This window comes from Leptidea sinapis, chromosome 20 (genome assembly GCF_905404315.1).
Source record: "Leptidea sinapis chromosome 20, ilLepSina1.1, whole genome shotgun sequence".
NCBI lineage: Eukaryota > Metazoa > Arthropoda > Insecta > Lepidoptera > Pieridae > Leptidea > Leptidea sinapis.
In genome coordinates, this window is record NC_066284.1 from 11,268,024 (window position 1) to 11,289,776 (window position 21,753).

At 34.9% G+C, this 21,753-nt stretch overlaps 1 long non-coding RNA gene across 1 annotated transcript in view; it reads left to right on the top strand.

Moving 5' to 3' along the window:
* LOC126970218 (uncharacterized) overlaps positions 1–10,922 on the top strand; it is a 29,391-nt gene extending 18,469 nt beyond the window's left edge. The window contains exons 2-3 of the long non-coding RNA XR_007730568.1: positions 3,454–3,713; positions 10,709–10,922. This is a non-coding gene — a long non-coding RNA (uncharacterized LOC126970218). The remainder of the gene's footprint in view (positions 1–3,453; positions 3,714–10,708) is intronic.
* Positions 10,923–21,753: the final 10,831 nt, after the last annotated feature.

A 21,753-nucleotide genomic window follows, 5' to 3' on the forward strand; every position in this document is an offset into this window, starting at 1 on the left:
ACCATTAATTGAGGCCTATAATCATATGATGATGACAAAAGTATTCGCGAACAAATTATAAAATATCCGTAGAAAATTAACTAAAGATCCTTTACCTAAAAACATTATTACCTTCACTAGAAGTCGTGAGGAGAATGTCATTACCATTCCAATAAGAAACCACCCCACTTTGATCACCCTATTTTTTAACGGCGTGAAAGAGATAACAATACCATAATTAGTTTGTTAGAACGAAAGAGAACACAACGTCCGACGCATTTTAATTTTCTTACCATTTGAATCTTAATTTTTCGCGGAGATCTCATTTTGTTTGAACGAGCTGAGATTGCCAATTTCTATTCTTCTAGGTTGAACTGTTTTATTTAAAGGGGTTTGATGCTTTACTCTCTATTCTAAATTCAAAGTCAAATGTACATGTTGTACACAAATCTGCATCATGGTAATAGAGAAAGACTATGCATTACATTGCTGCGTACCTACCCGTAAGTACGTACACCTGTGCAGCAATGTAGTGCAAAATAACGGCAATAAATTAAGAATCTCCTAGTAAAAAAACATGTGCGTCTCGGGACGCCCGACAGAAGTGATAACTTAAACTAATCTTAGTTAAATATTTAATGTTGAAATTGATTAACGATTACTTAGTTAGTTTTCGGTCTGAAGAGCGCCGTAGCTAGTGAAATTACTGGGCAAATGAGACTTAACATCTTATTTCTCATAGTGACGAGCGCAATTGTAGTGCCGCTCCAAATTTTGTATTTTTCAAGAATCGGCACTATATTGTAATGGGCAGGGCGTATCAATAACCATCAACTGAACGTCCTCCTCGTCTCGTCCCTTATTTAAAAAAAAAGCGTTCCCTATATCAGTCAATCCTTAGATAATTTATACGTCTAGATAGAGCCTCTTGATGTTAGGCAAAGCATGACTACACGCCAGGTTTATTACTTTAGTGTGCATGACAGCTACGTCTTACACCGACAGAAAGTCAGAAACCTACCAGGTAAGTTTACCAATAATTAATATTATCGATGATATAGCCTTGAAACAAAAAATGTCATAACCGACATTCTAAATTTTTTCTAGCAAGTACGACTTATGTAATGAAACAAAATGATTATTGTCATGTCAATTTTTATTGCAGACCAACAGTATTTTCTTTTTTTTTGTATTTTTCTCTCGCTTAGCTCGATCTCATTCCTTCGAAGATTCTGGATCTGGCACTGGTACTCCACTATCGCACAGAATGATTCCTCAACTCATCAGCTTAACCAAACATGACCTCTTAATAATTATACTACCCTAAAAGGGCACATATCACGAAATAAGCGCCATTTCACAATCGGCGTAATAGATAGTCCCGAGCGCCGAATCTGTCTGGTCTAAGACAAAATTGGAATCTGTAATCATGCAATGTACTGCAACCAACGGATAAAAATCACTTCTAGAAGTCTGTGAATATCACAGAAAGGTTCTGAACTTCTTGAAGGAGCTGCATGTAACTTAGACCCAATTCAGGAGTTTAATTGGACGCAAACCACAATCATTTTGAAATTGAATTAAGACACAAAACTGGTCACATGATCCATATGGACTGACAAAAAATAGCAGCCTTTAAATAACATCATGACTTAGTAGCCCAACCCACATTAATGGAATACACTAATATTTATTAAACTTTAAACACGAATTCCTTAGAACAAACAAATAAACACACCAAATAACCCTAAAGGTTATCATACCATCAAGTGCAAATTTGAAATACTTAGTGTAGTGCGGTTAGCCTTACAGAAATCTTTCCAACTTTCTAAGTTTTAAGTTATGCATAAGAACTTAAAAAGATGTATATGATAAAACAACACATTATTACTCCTTGACCCTTGTAAATTGTTATGCCTTCAGAAGTTCAGGCGGCCTCAGCCTTGCATCCTATGATCATCAGTTAATATTTTTATTTGGTATTTCCTTTAAGTTCTAACGATGCCTATTATCTTATTCTTAATTTATATTTAATAAAATTTCAAAAATGTACAACTCAGGTAAATCAACATAACATGATGGTATCTGTCTCTCCTTAAAATGTGATGTTTGTGGCTTGGAACGTTTTTCAGGAACTACCTCCAATTGAGGTATGTGGAGCCCCATTACCACACCATCACGTAAGGCATATCTTCTGTTTGTTCTGTCACTTACCCCTATAAAAATAGTTGAGTTGTGATTAACAGTATAATATAATAATAATAATAATAATATTGACACACTTTTTACACAAATTATCTTGCCCCAAGTTAAGCATATATAGCCTGTGTTATGGGTTATAAGACAATGATATAGTTAATACAATATAATTACTTAAACATACACAAATTTATATAAACATACATAAATACATTTAAACATCCATGACTCGGAAACAAACATCATATTTTTTTTTAAATTTTAAATTATCATATAAATGCTTGCACCTAGCGGGATTCGGACCCGGGAACTCTAGCTTAGTAGGTAGGATCGCTAACCACTCGGCTATACAGGTCGTCGGAAATACATTTACGTAAAATTCCTATACACTTAAATGAAATTCAATCTTTATAATACTATCAGATTCGTTACGCGTAGATAATTCAGATATTTTTTTCATCCAATTAAACAGCCCGTCAACTCGAGGAGGGTAAGACGCAAAAATTCCCTCCCCCTTAGCCCCCCTCACCCCAGATAGAGGGGGTTCGTTTCTTTGTCCCGCGTTATCTATACAATTATTTGAAGAAAGTCTCGCAAAAAGATAGCTGGACCTCCGCCGACGTTTGGGAGCGTCGCCTTTCTTTATTTTATTACTTAATTTATTATTATGATAAAAAAACCTATTACCTATTACCTGCGTACGTACTAAAAAGTATCTTCAAAAACGAAAATATAGTTGAAAAACTTTTATCGACGCAGTTTACGTAATCAAAGTTTTGAATATCTACAATCAGAATATTCTTCTATGTTTATTATTTATTCATTTTAAAATATCTTAAAACAGTATTTGTTTTCTTGTACTTAATTTTAAGGCGTGCATTTAACATAATGTTATATTAATATTATATATATTGTTAATAATAATATAATTGTTATCATAACACTATCACACAGAATTAAATTCGTGAAAATCAAAACATGTTATGCATAGTTTTACATATTATGTAATTAAAATGTAGGTAAATTTAACTTTTACGTTATCAATACTTGTAAATACTTAATTAAACTAATTTTATATTGTTTGATTGTCATCAGTATTTAAAGAAGGCTATTTTAAACTAGGTACTTCCAGAGACATTAATAATATCTATATACAACTACAATACATAAATTTTAGAATAACAATTATTTTAAGTAAATCTGACAGTCAAAAATTTTATTTTGCATAAATTCACTGTACAAATTGAAAACTATAAATAGAATGAATATTTTCAGGCCACTACAAAGCAACATCGGCCGCCCTACAACAGCGATCCAAGAAAAGGGGAGTTGAGGCAAAAATGACGCACCAAATAAAATAAATACGCGACCACTCATCAAGACCTACTTCACCGCCCTCTGAGCAAAGGAAACTGACGTTTGCGGGGTACCTATACCGAGCTACAGAGCTCTTAGACAAGTGGACGCCGTAAAATGTCTTGAACAGAAGAATCGCTAAGAAATATCGACTTGTATCTTCCCCTTGTTAAATTAAGGTATGAAGTGTCGTTTATGTAATGTTTATTGTTCTTATTAGATGACCTTTTGTTTTTTGTTTCGATTGCCAAAAAAGGATATCGCAAACAAATTTTGACTGAGGTTGGTACATCTGCTGTATTTTTGTATATAGAGTTTTTAGTCTTAAAAGATTTATGATATTTTAGGAATAGGAGGACAAACGAGCGTACGGGTCACCTGGTGTTAAGTGATCACCGCTGCCCACATTCTCTTGCAACACCAGAGGAATCACAAGAGCGTTGCCGGCCTTTAAGGAAGGTGTACGCGCTTTTTTTGAAGGTACCCATGTCGTATCGTCCCGGAAACACCGCACAAGGAAGCTCATTCCACAGCTTTGTAGTACCAGGGAGAAAGCTCCTTGTAAACCGCACTGTGGAGGACCGCCACACATCCAGATGGTGGGGATGATATCCTAACTTGTGGCGTGTCGTGCGAAGGTGGAATGTAGTAGCTTTCTCAAAGATCTTTAAGAAAAACCCAGAAAATGTGTCGACGCTCATGATCGCCACCTTGTTAGATAGACATCCTGTAAACAGCCAAGCTGTGAACATAGCGAAACGAAATGTGGAATATTATAGATAATTTTTTAGCTCAGTATAATTTCAGTTGTCAAATGACTATAAAAAATAAATAATAGATTAATTGTAATAATTGCTAAGCTTATACTTAGCTATGTTTTAAGTAAGTAAAGTCTAAATACGCCTTAGACACGCGACATTAATTACTCTTTAATAGATTACTTCTTCACTTATGATCGCCTGGTACCAATAAAAATTAGTGTTACATATATACATGACGGCTCATTCTAAGAAGTGTTTACTTCAAATAGTTTGTTTTACATATTTACTCTTCAAATAGATTACTAGCTCTTCTTCACTTATATTATATTATAGATCACTTAACATCAGAAAACCCGTACGCTCGTTTGTCCTCTCTTCCATAAAAAAAAACTAAAACAAATACGTAAACTTACGTCATCCCATAGTTGAATAAAACGAAAAATGGATTAAATTTTCAATCAAGGGTCGCCTTTTACAGATGCGTACAAAATACTCCGTTAGTCGAGTTAGTAGTTAGTACACTCTTTTGTTGAGCGAAGTAGCTACATATATTATGTTTCTGCAACCGGATCCCAGAAAATGTTAACTGTAAATAGATGATTTTACAAGCGATTATACCATTAAAGTTTCATTCAATCATCCATAGATCTGTAAAGCCTGAGCGTGTATAATATAGCGTGTATATAATAACGTGCAAATTGTTTAAAACTGGACATAAACAATGCAGTGTTTAAATAACAATAATTTATTAGTAGATTGAGTCCAAGATTACGTTCTGAAAAATAATGTAAATCGTTTGGCTGCAGAGTTGCACTAAGGCGTTCGTAATTTCCTATCCGACTGACAATTTCCTTCGCTTGCCCGATTTTAATGTAAAACGAGAAAAAACACCGCCCGCTCCGAACCGGGCTGTATTAATATGGATAAGACATTCTGAATTTAATGAATTTAATACCGTCAATAGATTCTCTTTTGCTCTAAGAATAATAAATAAGTACTCAACTAGCTTAGTTAAATTTTAGAGGATTGATTTTATGGAAGTTAGTTAAGACACAATATAGTACAAAAGATTAAAAAACTTATTTAAATTTATATTTAATTATATGAAGATAGTGAGGCTTTATTATGTGTATTTTGTATAATTTTCACGTCATAAATATGGACAATGTGACATGTTTATGCTAATAAAAACATTGACTTTGATATAGTTAATGTTTATTTTACTATGACTGCTTAATAATGATCTAAGAAGATTTCAAAATAAAAATCAAGAAACACGGGTTCCTTTTTATTCTATTCTTACCTATCTTAAAAGGATGTTTTTAATTAGGCGGTATTTTAAAATCTATAATCATCCAATTGTTGTGAGCCTTCTTGAGTGTAAATTCCGCCAAGATTCATCTTCAATCAACCACAAAAACTCAACCGCACAATATTAAGTACCTACATTGTATTGACGTAGAATATAACACATTGTAACTGTTACTTAATAAAAAAGTTTGAAACTAACTTGTGCATTGCATAAATAAATATTTACTGTATATAATATATTATGCATTTTTGAAGAATCCTATATGAACAAAGCCGAAATGTGCCAACATATTCCAAGTCAAGTCAAATAATCTTGTTTTAAAAACCATTTTTTACTGTCAGATACATTTTATATCTTTTCCACTCATTTGGAAAGTGCCACTAATAAACATGCAAATAAAATTAAAGAGATAACAGCCTACTTAAATATATTCCAATAATGTAAAAATAGTTTCAAACGTAGACGAATTGTCTACATCTATTATCAAATATAGCTTTAGGAAGTCGGTTCAAACGTATAATTATTAACAAATGATGAAAATTATTGATAACAAAGTCTTATCCATATTATTCATAATAGAAGCGGCTTCAGCGAGAGAAAGAAAACTCCACCCAAGCCCCCCTCGGCCCGCGGCGCTATTTTATAAGATGCCGTTTTATTTCACTCGCCATTGTATTTTTGTACATCACTGAAGTTTATTAAAATGCTCTTCCATTGTTCTGTCGAAATATCTTATTTGATAACCATGAATATTATTATTTAAATTGTTACAACAAGTAGGTACCTACACGTCATTATCTGTATGTATACACAAAAAATGTCTGCAAGATATATGAACGTAGGCAGAAAAGCTATCTAACGGCCGTTTTCAATAACCTATCTATCCTTACTTTAACTTACTAGAGGTAGACAAACCTATCCTTTTACGCTTACTTATTTTTCAATAACCTATCTATCCTTAGTTTAACTTACTAGAGGTAGACAAACCTATCCTTTTACGCTTACTTACATTTCAATAACCTATCGACATGAAGCATTGGACTATAACTATATTGGACATAACTATCGATAGATAAGATCTTGTCATTAAACGGTGACAGTAACTAGAGATACGTTATTGAAAACGGCCGTAAGTGAATTTATTTTACTTTAACCGATTTTTAATGACATGTCATCACTGACCTCCACTATATACCACTGGACCGGCGGCTGTCAAAATGCTTTTGTGCCTGTTTGATATTCGCCACTTTGGCGCTGTTCGCCATGTAGTGAGAGTATGCGGTACTATTAAACTAGTGATGACAACCTGGTGGACAACATAGATGGTAGATAAACTATTTACAAAAAAAATGTGTACTTTATTACGTTGATTCTTGAAGTATAAATAACACGAAAACGAACGAAATTAATTCAAAATGTAAAAATACTTTAGATTATTGAGTACGTTTCTTCGCAGCCATTTGTATTATACGTCAAAATTAGTTCTCTGGATGCTCGCGAGTGGCGCTTCAAATAGGTACAAAAAATTTGCTGTTTAACATAAAGAACAGCCTGTCCAGTGGTATTTATACAGGTCAGTGTAACATTTTGGTCACGCATTATCGGGTATATGTCAGATCATCTATACGTCGCTTAAAATATTGACACTATACGTCGTATATTCTCAGTCTATGAAAATCATAGAGAGACGTATCGTCCCAGTACCAGGCGTGTGTCACTCTGCGCCGGAAATCTCGAGGTAGATAAATGGTCGGCTGTCTTGCCATGCCCTTTTTAATCCAGTCAAAGGTACATGTTTACATTTCTCAGATATTTGATCGCAGTAAAACTCCTCTTAAACATGGAGATGCATAGAAAACGGATTAACAAAACAAACGTAAACATAACACCATACTTAGGCAATGGAATAGTTAATTCTGAATAGCTAATGTTATCTTGTTGTGAGGTTTTTTTGGCTTTGTTAGATAGGTGCTTAAGGCCGGTCCGGTACATTGGAATTGGAGTCGGTCTTGCCAGCAGGCCCGACCCGGCTAGACCAGACCAGTCCAGACTCGGCGCTCCTACACTGAAGGTAGACAGGAGCGGACGAACCAGTCAGAATCCAGAGTCAGTACTATGTGAACTCTCGACGAGGAAAGGTGGGAAAGCTGGTTTACTAGTGGGAGGCTCCTTTGCACAGGATGCCGGCTAGATTATCGCTACCACAATGGCGCGTATTTCTGCCGTAAGCAATAATGTGTAAACATTATACCCTGGTGTTTCGGTCTGAAGGGCGTCGTAGCTAGTGAAATTACTTGGAAAATGAGACTTAACATCTTATGTCTCAAGGTAATGAGCGCAACTGTAGAGCAACTCAGAATTTTTGGGTTTTTCAAAAATCCTGAGTGGTACTGCATTGTAATGGGCATGGTGTATCAATTACCATCAGCTGAACGTCCTACTCGTCTCGTCCCTTATTTTCATTTTGTTCAGTCCTGAGCAGACCCGCCCAGACCGTCTAGTCGGGAGTAATTCCGCTTCCAATGTAGCACCGGCCTAACCTTACAGCACCAAGTAATAGCTAAGTAGTATTCGCGCGCCTCAGCCCAGAGTATTTGCCCAATAACTAAGTACAAGTGGCTGTAGCGTATGTAAACTGTGAAAACCAATGTGTTATGAATCCACCGCAGCTACGAACTACGCAGCTACGAACTGACATGAACTACCAGGCTAAACCTGGTAATATTATTCATGTCAGTTCTTTAAAGGATGTTAAGTTAGGCCTCTGTTACTATGACCTGCTCGGCACTCTATACTGAACACTACTCACAACTCAACACTCTCACATACTAAGTACTCCACTCCCTATCATACTCACTCATATAATAATTACACTTAGTTCACAAAAACGAAAAGCTGTCATTACCGTAAGGTTAAACAAATGACATTATTAAGTTCGATTCCCGGATCAATCGGGAAATGATTTATAAATCTATGAATGCAGTTCAAAATGTTACATCTACAACATTTAAGATTCTTGGCCCCCATGTGGCATAGCCGTGGAACAACATTTATATAAACAAAACAATTTAGACAATATTAAACAACACCTACTTACTAGATCTCGTTCAAACCAATTTTCGGTGGAAGTTTGCATGGTAATGTACATCATACATTATTTACTTATTTTAGAAGTTACAGAGGGGGGGGGGGGGACATTTGACCACTATGGAAGTGTCTCTCGCGCAAACTATTCAGTTAAGAAACAAGTGATATTAGAAACCTCAATATTAATTTTAAGACCAACAAATGACACGTGGGTTTGATAAAAAATTTTGATTTACAGTTCTAAGTATCCCCAAAATTTATTGTTTTTTTTCTATTTTTGTGTAAAAATCTTAATGCTGTTTACAGAATACATCTACTTACCAAGTTATAATAGTATAGTTCTTATAGTTTCGGAAAAAAGTGGCTGTGACATACGGACGGACAGACAGAGATGACGAATCCATAAGGGTTCCGTTTTTTGCCATTTGGCTACGGAACCCTAAAAATGGGTTAAATGTTCTATCCCTGTTGAACATTGCATAATATTTTGTACCTATCAGTGTATGTGTTACTTAAAGGTAAAACTCATAAAATATTTGTAAGCGACCTATCAACATACAAGAAAGCCGAAGAGAGAATACTTAAGTCGTAAACACATTATCCGAGCAAATATTTTATAATCACTTAATATAACTTTTCGGGCTCTTAAGGGCCGATTGATTTGTATTCTTCAAGATAAGTAATTACGCACAGCGAGGCCAGATCCATAAATCCGAGGGGGGTTTGGCTCCCTGAAAAAAGGGGGTTCTTCTTATATTTAAATATCGGCCCCTTCCGGGTAGGTGCCACGGTTTTTCCAGTAAAGGGGTAAGTGACAGAAGCAGGGAATTGAGTTGTAATAGAGCTGCCTTGACCAATTATTTTCGAACGAAATTTTATATACAATTTTTACGGACTATATTGAAAAAAAAAATCTGATTTCATAAGTTATTCAAAATGCAGCATATTCTTATTGATTGTAAATATCGGAGTTAATAGGAATACTTTTATTACTTCAATCTTTGCGTCTTAGTTGTTTTATTATCTAAGACATTCCAGAAATGGCATGTCATTTTGTAATTTTTATATTTCAATAGACTGACTAGCCAGTCTCAGCTCAGTAGAGATAATATAAGAAAAACGTCTATAATAATTTAAATTTAAATTAAATAAATTTAGATAATAAAAGTTTACAATATTATGATCGCTTATTAAGAATTACCGAGGAATAAAAAAAATATCATGATGAAGTTACATATTTGATAGCAATTTAGACAATTTAAAAAAAATATATAAAAACGATTCTTTCAAGCGTGGGATGACCTCGATTTGTTTTTCTGTTAATTTATATTTCGATTATAATCATAGATCGACTAAATATATATTTCATTTTGTGGCTTAGTTAAATAACACGCCTATAACTGAGACATCACTAACACTTATACCATAATTACATAATATTTAGGTTAGTGTTGATGTATTATATTACTGTTTTAAGTGTATACCTGGTTGGCGGAATTTTTTAAATAAATAAATTGTAATGCTTCACAAAACGACCCAAGGCCTGATGTACTAGGACTCGACAACAATCTACTGCACCCGTCTTCTTGAGACTTAAAGGTCTTATGTGCCAGTAATTTAGGTCATCATATGAATAGAAGTTTCTGTTATTGTTAATATTATATTAATAATTAATCTCATTTCGGTCTCAGCTCGGGTTTTATAGGATATAGATTATTGGCTTACGTCTAGCCTTACAGGATTATTCCTAAAACATTCATCTTAAACAAATAATCTTATAGGGTAGCTGGTAGACCTCTAACCATGTAACATTTAAATGAATGAAAAATTAAAAAAAATAAACTATTATTATTATTATATTAAATAATTATTATTTACTATCCAATCTTACATTAATAAATAAATAATATGTTGAGTAATGAATTATGTATTAAAAATGTATTGCTAACATCTAATTAACATCAAATTAATATTTTGTATCGTAAAAAAATCTCTAATTTCCCCTCCATTCCAGGCCCTGTTCTGTTTCAAGATGGACTTAAGAAGCAAAAAGGAAAGAGTCCGAGGGGCGCTCCCCCACCTCATCGGAATACAGAATAATAATCACCAAAAGAAACGACGGGCGGAGGAAAAATATAAATAGCAATCCACCTCCAAGATATTAAAATTTGTACAAGAAATATCCGAGCTTGTTTCAATTTTGTTAAAATAAAATTATATTCGCTGGCTGGAGGTTCTTTGATATCCTTTTATTGTTGGATTATATTTTTAATTAGAATAACAGAATTTGTTATAGTATCGATTTTTCATTACAATTTTAACATTACATTGTGCCGTGACGGGATGTTTAGTATTATTTGAGATACTGGTACCTTCAGGTAGTATAAAATAATCTTGGTATATGAAAAGTGCTTTCTTTAATCTATTTCGATATAAATATGTACCGTGTAGGTCGTGTGTATGTGTGCATGCGTCGAATCGGGAGCTCTATACTGTTCTGTTACGGCCGTTCCCAATATTCAGTATATCTCCGGATGTGACCTACTTGAAATAAAACTCACCTTATCCGTACACGCTGTCTGTCAATTCGATTCACATATTCAATTCACGCGTCCCAATACAAGGCGATAAGGATGACTTATCGGGTATATTGGGACACCTTCAGATTATTGATTTAAAATTTTATTCCTATTCTTCTTATTGACAGCTGATTACTGAGAGAAGTAGGTAGTAATTTATCTCTATCTGTAGATAGTATATTGGGAACGGCCGTTAATGTATTGTGGTACAGTTCGGTGCGAGTTAGCCGTGATTTTCCGCTTCTAAAAGTTCAGTACAAAAGACACCGCGGGCCTGCCTTTGGCCCCAAGCAGTCTACGACCAAAACCAAAAGCACGCATCAGTAGAACCCTGGCGCGTTCCTCTGGAAGTGTCTTATCATCAGCCAGAAGATGTGCACTCCTGGACAAAGGCCTCCCCCAAAGATCTCCACGATGATCCTGCGCTGCCCTTATCCAACGTAGGCCGGCGCTCTTGACCAGATCGTCGATCCATCTTGTAGCGGGCCTACCAACGCGTCTTCCGTTACGTGCTCGCTTTTCCAGGAATTTTCTGCTCCATCGGCCATCTTTGCGTTGAACTATGAACCCTGCCCACTACCACTTCAGGATTGCATTCATTTGGACTATGTCGGTTAGCGACCACGTCTGCGTACCGTAAGTCATCACATGAAACACATACTGGCGATAAATCTTGTGGAAGTGTTTAAATGCAAAATAAAACGTAATATCAAATAAAAAAAATACACTTTTATCACACTGAGCTTTAATGAAAAGAAGTGGCATAAAAGTCTGAGCCATTCATTTGAATCCATATTTACAGCGCCAGCAATAAACAACCTATGCAAAGTGATGTAACAAAAACTCAAACGTATCATACGTTTGAGTTTTTGTATAAACGTATCCTACTTGAGTCAGATATATATAAAATAAAGTAAATAAAATATATTGAATTATATTAGCTATTTAACAGTGGAGTTCTAAAGACTCCACTATCCATATATTAGATGTTGAACTAGATAATCTGTCGTTCATAATTTTAAATTTAAACGAGAACTGAACCGAACTACATAAGCCATGCTATTAACAGCTGAACTATTAAAATATTCCCACCTCATCAAAGTGTTTGTCTGAAGTTGAAAGTTGTAACTTGGAAGTGTGAAAGTGAAGCAATGTGGGTGTACTTAAGTGAAAATCGCGTAACTTTACTTTTCCAACAACTTTAATCGTGCTAACTTTAGTTCAGGGATGCCATCGTACCGACAGCAGAAAAAGTCCCGCTAGTTCTATAATAGTTAAAAATATAATATGTTAGTTTTTTTCTGTAAGAAATTTTTGGCTTATACTCACAGACTACTTAGTAATTATTTTGGTGTTTTAAATAAGCTCATTCCAGAAGTTTGAACCTTCGTAAAACGTTCGCAAACTTCTCGGCGCGATTGGTGATACTCATAGATTAGCGATGAGTTAAAGGCGTATATGCAGTATAGTTAGCACTGCCATACTAACAATAGTATTAAAAAGGCTTAAAGGCATTATTAATTCTTTTTGATGTCATTTCTAATAACTACTAGATACTACTACCGCTTCGGAAACAAATGGCGCTCTGAGAGAGAAGAAGCGGCGCAAGAAACACTCCCAGCATTGTTTTTTTGCGCTCTTTTCAATAAAAATATACAATATTGTACAGTCATTTCTATCGCTATAAAATAGTCAGAATCTAGTCCCAGGCTGTCCGATCATTTAGATATTCAGCAGTGGAGTAATAGGATTTACGACAGAGCCACTTTTTTATAAAACATTTAAATTTATTTATAGATAATGCCTAAACAGTGGCTGGGACTTTATTATAGAAGTGTATAAATTTACCCTTAAAGCTATTATGTAGGTATCTTATGAAGCCTACTAGAATTCGTTACAAGCAATCCCTTATTTCTAGTATTATAATAATGAAAATCACTATTAAGAGCAAAAAGGTGACGATTTTTGTGATATGCTCAAGTCAGGTATTAGGAGTTGTAGTTGTTTTTGGCGTTCAATAAGTGATTTAAAATGCCATTTGCAATAAAAATATATGAATTTGTTTTTGATAATATTATTATTGTATCTATATTTATTGGAGTGGGTGTTACTTTGCGGAAATCCATAATTTTCCAAATGTTTTGAGTTTTCTTTAGAGTTAATTCCGCCTATATTTGACTTTAGACAATTCGACACGTGTTTCGCCTCTACACGTGGCATCCTCAGGACATATTGACTCGCCAAACTCTGGCACGAGATTTAGTTGTTGAGTCTCGTTAATGTATCTATTAGGTGTATAAGTTTTTATTGAATGTTTATCTAGTGTAGCTAATATATTTAGATTATAGCATCATGTGTACATGGTACATCTACCTATAGGTAGAGCGCTGGATCCAATAGTAGATTATCTTTTAAATACAAAAAATCATAGAATTTAAATTCTTCAATTTAATGTTATCACAACAGCAAAAGCATTAGATGAGTTGAATATTTATACATAGGCTGCACTAAAAGTATCGGGAATGGAATATTTCCACTGTTCCTGTCATATTAAAATCTTTTTGATTGAAAACTCCGTGGTTTTAAAAATCGAATACCATTTATTTATTTAAAAAAAGATTCTCGGTCTTGTCACAAGGTCTTGTCAAACTTGTTTAGTCGTTGAGAAAATAGAATTGACTCGTGAGAATTCTAAAGCGATGATTTATTATGACTTTCGAAGTGGTTTAACACAAACACAGTGTGTAAAATAAATAAATAAATGAATAAATAAATCCTTTATTTTGCTAGAAAACATGTAACAATGGGTGTAAATAGTTTTAATGTATCAATGTTATCGGCCATTTATGGCCGAACAACAACCGCCGCATCATCCACCATCACAACAATGCGAGTTCTCACACCGCGCACAGAACAAAAGAGTTTCTAGAACAAGAAAACATAGAATTATTAGACCATCCGCCGTACAGCCCCGAACTAAGCCCTAATGATTTCTATACTTTCCCTAAAATAAAGAATAAATTGCGTAGTCAGAGATTTTCATCACCTGAAGAAGCTGTGCCCTAAAAAACGGCCATTTTGGAGACCCCAACTTCCGAATGGAATGGTTGATTCAATGATTGGTTCCATCGTTTGGAAAAATGTGTCAAATTTCGCGGAGAATACTTCGAAAAGCAATAAATACATTATTAAATAGTAATGTTGTGTCACTTCCTTGATTCCCGAAATTTTCAGTGCCGCCCTCGTAGACACAAACCAAATATGTAATAGGTGCTCTTTAAATCTATAACTAAATGTTTAAATTCTTTTTGAAATTAGTCTTCAAATTTTTACAGACAAAATTTTAATAAAATATTATTCAAAAGTATTTGTCTGCCGACCGTACATGTATAGGTTTAACCACCTGTTAACCCTTCTCTTGTGACCCCACATCAATATACATAGCGACAACTTGACACTTGGTCAAACTATTTATATAGTTAGCGATTTGGTTTTAATTTTTGCTAAACTACATCATATTTTAATGATTACAAAATTGTATTTATTTCAATTAAAAGTAAAAGTTTTTTTTTTGTGTAGATACAAGTAAATTAAAAAGAACGGGTTGCACACCGGCAGGGCCGGCAGAAGTGAAAACTTGAACACTAACGATGTGCATTTTTGAATATTTTGGAATGGTTAGGTAATAATTTCTCACGAATTTGCTTTATTTATCAGTATAAAATTTCTAGCATATAAGTATGTTAAACATAGATGTTATACAATATTCATTTATTGCGCTATCGTAAACAAAAATGACAATTTATATAATATAAAAAATTACACTTCAGGACTACTAAAATTATTATACTTACATTAAAAAGTTTCTCTAAGAAAAATCAGAATTCATTCAAAATTTCAACGACTGTCTTACGAATTTTCGATCAGGTCTCCTGTCCTGACGCGAGTCTAACATTTTATACCCATACCAAGAAAAGTGCTCGAAGCCGCTAACGATGTTTTCACTAAAAAACTAATCTAGTAGATACTGATGTAAAAGTTATCATGAACAAAATTGTTAATGACCCACTTGGCTGATAATTCTTTTCAGATCATATGATCAGGTTTAAATTGGCTCAAATCATGATCTTTTTCAAAGCTATGGACGTCTTTTGCTGGGCATTGATTTTTATTCGTTTTCACATCATGTGAACCATAAGCAAGTACAATGTTCTCTTTAATTTAATAGCAACTGTTAGCAATTCAATACCAGTGGGAGGCTCCTTTGCACGGGATACTGGCTAGATTATGGGTACCACAACGGCGCCTGTTTCTGTCGTGAAGTAGTAATGTGAAAGTATTGCTGTGTATAGGTCTGAAGGACGCTGTAGCTAGTGAAATTACTGGGCAAATGAGACTTAACATCTTATGTCTCAAGATGACAAGCGCAGCTGTAGTGCCGCTCAGAATTTTTGGGGATTGTCAAGAATCCTGAGCGGCATTGCAGTGTAATGGGCAGGGCGTATCATCAGCTGAACGTCCTGCTCGTCTCATCCCTTATTTTCATAAGAAAAAACTCACACACACTATCTTATAAATGTAATTAAATAATTCGAACGCATAAAAAACCGCCATTACAAAAACCAGCCAATGACATAGCTTAGTGCGAGGGAGACAGAAGACGGGGGGTCATTTTTGCCAATACTTAAACGAAGATAGATAGGACCCCCACCCAAAGGGGTGTTCTAAGAAAATTTTAACTTTTCTTTATTCAAAGCGCACCCTCTAAGGGGTGGGTTGGGGGGTGGCCCCATTTTTCTTATACTATTCTCTTTGGCCAGTCTCAAAGGAAAATAAGTCTGTTCACCCTTTAAAGCATTTATTAAATCCAAAATTCACAGTGAATAGTTAAAAAGCGCTTTTAATTTATTACTCTCGTTGATTTAATGTTGAGTTTGCTTCCATTTTGATTACTTTCTTTTGAAATTTTGTGAATTGTCTTAAATGTCTTGAATGAACTATTTGAGAGTACTCTATTGTGTGATGCAATATCTCTGTCCATATTTAAATTTCAAGGAATGTTTTCAAGGTCAAATATCTAACTTTCTTCCACGTACTAAAAAGCTTTGGAATTAGCTTCTTTATGCGATGTATTCGGGACGATGAGTCATTGGCACCTTCAAAAAAGCTCTTACACCTTCCTTAAAGGCCGGCAACGCTTCTGTGATTCCTCTAGTGTAGCAAGAGAATGTGGGCGGCGGTGATCACTTGACACGAGGTGACCATAAAAAAAAACATTTATACATACTTATGTATAAGTACCGTACATACTTATTTATAAGTACATAGCATGCATCCGCCACTACATACAGACTCATAATTAAGTGTTTCATAAATGTAAAGGCCGATATTAAAGATTTTTTGATAATATAGTATAATATAACGTTTGTATTTTGATACTTATTAAATATTTTTTTTATTTTTAACGGATATTTGAAAAGTTATATCTTAGGGTCGTTAATTTTTCCATCATTTCGATATACAAAATAGCAAACAAAGATAAAATAAAGACGCAGTATCGAGATTTTTTTAGTTTTGTCGTGTTTCATAGTCAGCAAAAAGTCCTTACGATTTCGGTATGTCCGCCAATTTAAAAATTATTGAAGATCCTGCCACATAATGTTACAACAATTACTAGTGGGAGGCTCCTTTGCACAGGATGCCGGCTAGATAATGGGTACCACAACGGCGCTTTTTTCTGCCGTGAAACAGTAATGTGTAAAAAAATTATTGTGTTTCGGTTTGAAGGCCGTCGTAGCTGGTAGAATTTCTGAGCAAATGAGACTTCACATCTTAAATTACAATGGGGCCCCCATATTGAAGGATTGGTGAACAGACCTAGTTCTGCAGCATACGCGGTTAAAAAGACAGCGGACAATAAACTGACATAGATACGGCGCGACTTATACTTTAATTACTTCCATAGTATCCATCGGCAACGCTGCAGATATTTATACATACAATATTTGTGCTGCAGAAGAGGGCTATTCTCGCTTTTTATAACCTAGGTCCTAAAAAATCATTGAGAGCAAAATTCAAAGAAATTAACATCTTCACTGTTGCTTCTCAATACATTCTTGAACATGTAATGTATATTCATAGGCACATAAGTGAATTTGCCAGAAACTGTCATAACCATAATATTAACACCAGGAACAGACATAAACTTATAATGCCTACTACTCGGCTGAGTCGAGTTAGTCTTTTGTGGGGCGATGTATATGCTTTTACAACAAGATCCCAGTAAATGTTCCAAAAAAATGTATTACCTTATTCAAAAGAATTGCTAAAAAACGTTTGTGTGGTAAAGGTTGATTATAACATACATGACTTTCTTAATGATACCACAGATTGGGAATGGAGTGACCGCCCTCAGGCTATTACTTTGTTAACATATTTTTTCGATGAAAAAAAAAGCCCGCTGAGTTTGTTGCGCCCATTCTTCTCAGGTCTGAGGCATTCATTTTGGAATGGGTGGTAGTTTTTGACTTTCAATAAGTGATGTCACATCCTATTTTGAATAAAAATATTTGAATTTGAATATGTCTCAAGGTGTCAAGCGCAATTATTGTAGTACCGTTCAGAAGTAACTTCATAATTAACGCTTTCACTACGATTACTTTTGCATTTTTATTGAACTTTGCATTTTTTAGGATTCCGCACCTCAAAAAGGAACACTTATGAGATAGATGAGAAGATACCCTTTCTTAACCGTCCGTCTGTCTGTCTGTCTGACAAGACTTTATCTCTTAATCGCATTGAAATAAATATATGTAATAATATATTCAAACTTCTAAGCCTAGATAATTAATCTAGTCTAGATAGCGCCGTTGCTGCTTGACAACAGGCCAGGATTATTAATTTAGTGTGCGTGACAAGCTACGCCTTACACTCGCGATTTGTATGTCACTTTGTGTTAGTGTGCGTGCATTGCTCAGAATAGAGGTTAACTTTTTTGATGTTTTTACGGCTGTCACAGTCTATCTATAGCAGTGTTTTTTAATCTTCTTTATGGCGACCACCTTATCAGTCAGATAAATAATTGATATAGACTTCGATTAGAAAGTGATTTATTGATTTTTAACATTAAAAAAAAAACACTTTGATTTGACAATTTTTTGAAAATTAATTAATTTATTTATTTAATTAAATTGCGTTACATGCGACTTAGTTACTAAACAAAATTGTAGTACTAAATAATTATCACATGCACCTCGTAATAAGGCATAGCAATGAACGACAGAGGGGCAGACATTCAAATATATTTTTCCTCTAGGTATTCATTAATGGAATAGTAACATTTTTCTAAATGTAACTTTTTCAAAGAGGTTATGAATTTTTTAATATTGGTTTCGGCTTTTAAGTGTTCTGGTAACTTATTATAAATTTTAACTGACATTGGGTAGGGACCGGAACTGTGTATGTTAATTTTGAGTTAGTTTGCATAAGATTGTTTTTATAGCGAGGTGTGTTGTGCCGGGGCACGTCTATGATTTTAGTGTATAGATTTGGGTGTTTTCTTACAAACTTACATATTTCGAATATATATGTGCACGGTAATGTAAGAATATTTAGTTTTTGAAAATGAGGTTTGCAGCTTTCTCTTTGTTTAATATTTGCACACGAATACATTTTTTCTGTAAAATAAAGAGTTCGTATGCATCTACACTTGCCCCACAGTATGACGCCGTAGTTTAGCCACGCTTGTGCGTAGTGTTTTGTATATGTGATATAAAATTCACATTAGAATCTATATTTATACCCAGCAGAGATAAATTTTGAATACATTCTAATTTTGTTTTATTATATGTATAATTTATGTCTAGTTCATTTTTTTGCCTCGGTCTAAATTGCATTAATTTTGTTTTACTGAAATTGATCTCTAAATTATGATCGCTTAGCCACTCCTTTACCTTATTTATAATTGTTTCCATTTTTTCATTAAGTTTGTTACTATTTATACAAGGGAACACAACGGAAAAATCGTCTGCAAACATAACCCAATGTACATCAATAACTTTCGGAAGATCATTGATGTAAATAAGAAAGAAAACACATCCGCTCAGGGCATCAGGGCCCTACTTTTAATTAAAATAATGTTCTTTTTCCTTCTGACCCCCAAGTAAAGGTTCACGACCCCCTAGGGGTCGCCACCCACAGATTGAAAAACAATGATCTAAACGCACAAATGATGTAAGCTTCTATGTAAGTCAAGTTAGGTAAGTTATGTAAGTATGTAAGTCAAGTTATATAGTCTAGACGCATAAATGATGTAAGTCAAGTTAGGCTTATCGCAGATGACACACTTTTTGTGCTATCGAGTCTGCGGCACACAAAAAGTCTGCATTGCGCAGAAAATGACTTTGGCAGATATTACACAGACTTAACGCACACGACGGACACTGTCGGTCATTTTGTAGGCAGAACTGTAGGGATGTACACGCAATGGAAATACAGAGTTTCCGGTGTATTTTGTACTTGATATATAAAAAAAGAAAAAGAAATAGAGAATTTTCGGTTCATCCTATTCTTTCAGAATGGTTATTAAAGGGACTGTTTCATATTAAACATGCTGTCAGCTGTCTCCCGCTTTGATACCTTTCAACTTTTCTTTAATTGTGTCACTGCCCACTGGTCATAAAATGCAAACTCCAGACGGTGCTAGTTTTCAAATAGACAGCTCATAATGCGTAGAGAGGGCTCTCTTTTCCCTATATATTATTACCTATATATACTCTTTGCTGCATACTAAAGTGTGTGTCGTCTGAGTTAGCGCGTGTATTCGATTTTTTTTTTCGAGAGGAGTAAAATACATTAACGTATTGAAGACCCCGAAACGGGGCCCATATGTCGGGCTCGGGTGTAAACACCGCCTACCGACTAAAAACCTCCTCTGTGCTGATAGCCCTGAAGGCTTTTATAGCGAAGCCGGGCGGGGGCCTTGGAGGCCTAAAATGTAGCTCACAGGCGCGGGGCGTCTCGGAAAGCGACTCGAACCTCGGACCGCCTGCTCACTAGGCTGGATGGAGAGAAGATCACTAACGATCACTAAGAGACTTCGCACTCGCCGGCGAGTGCGGTGATATATGTGTGTAACTATATGTGAGTGTATGTAAGTGTGTGACTATTTGTGTGTAGTGTTATTGTAGGTGTGTGATTTGTGAACGTGTATTCGCGAATCGCGAAGGTTATATTTTTTGGCGCACTTATTGTACGGCGCGGTCTGTCAGATCCACGAGGATATTTTGAGTGTCAGACTGTTTGCGCGTCGTCTGCGTTACTGCATATAATTCTATATGTTTTATTATCACAGACTAAAAGTGCGTCACGGAGAGTCTCTCGTCTGCGATAGGCCTACTTACCTACCTACAAAAAAGATTTGGTCGTTTATGCCACAAAATACGTTTATTTCGACACTCTCAAGGGAATCAAAATAAAATTTAACAATACTGTCTTATACTACAAGTATAGGGAAAGATCTGAAAAATATACAATATACAACTTAATACATTTATATAAAAATTTTTTGGAGAGAACGCTCGGTGGGCGAGCCCGACTCGCAATGGTCCGGTTTTTTTTATTATGTTAGTTCAACGCTCTTTTGGTCTGTTTTTTCTAATTTAATTGTAGACTTACTAGTGGCGTGGAAACGTGTGCATATTATGACGATTACAACTCTTTCAACTTTTTGAATAGTTATATCTAAAAAACGGTGGCTGAGGGCCACGGTAAAAAAAGTATTGAGACATTTTTTATAGATAATTATCTAATCTTCAATTTTTGTCTGAGCTAATTTTATGATAAGACTCACCGTTTTGCTGAAAATCGCAAAAACCCCGTTTTTGTTACCTTTGACCCCGAGTAATTTTTTTTGCACGTGCCTGATCTTGAGGACTTGATGAGAACTTTCACATTTCCTTTATAACAGTGTAATAAACAATCCTACCAATTTTCAGCCTAATAGGAATTTGTGTAACCTCACCCCTATTTTTTAGTCTGATTTGACCGGACTATTACAGTTGCTCACACTTAACCGGAGCGAGAATTGTTTATTCAAATCATAAATTTACAAACTCAATAAATCATTAAATCTCTGCCCATTACAGTCCAGTACCGCTCAGGATTCTTTAAAAACCCAGAAATTGAGCGGCACTGCACTGTGATGGGCAGGGCGTAACTGATATAATAAAAAAAGCCGGACATATAGGTTTCAGATCTTTCCCTATACTTGTAGTATAAGACCATATTACTGGACAATTAATTATATTTTGATTCCCTTAAGAGTGACGAAATAAACGTTTAAAATAATTTTTTGTGGTATAAACGACCGTATCTTTTTTTAGGTTAACTTGACTTAGAAGCTTAGATTATTTATGCGTCTAGATCATAGTTTTTCAATATGTGGGTCGCAACCCCTAGGGGGGTCGTAAAGCCCTACTTG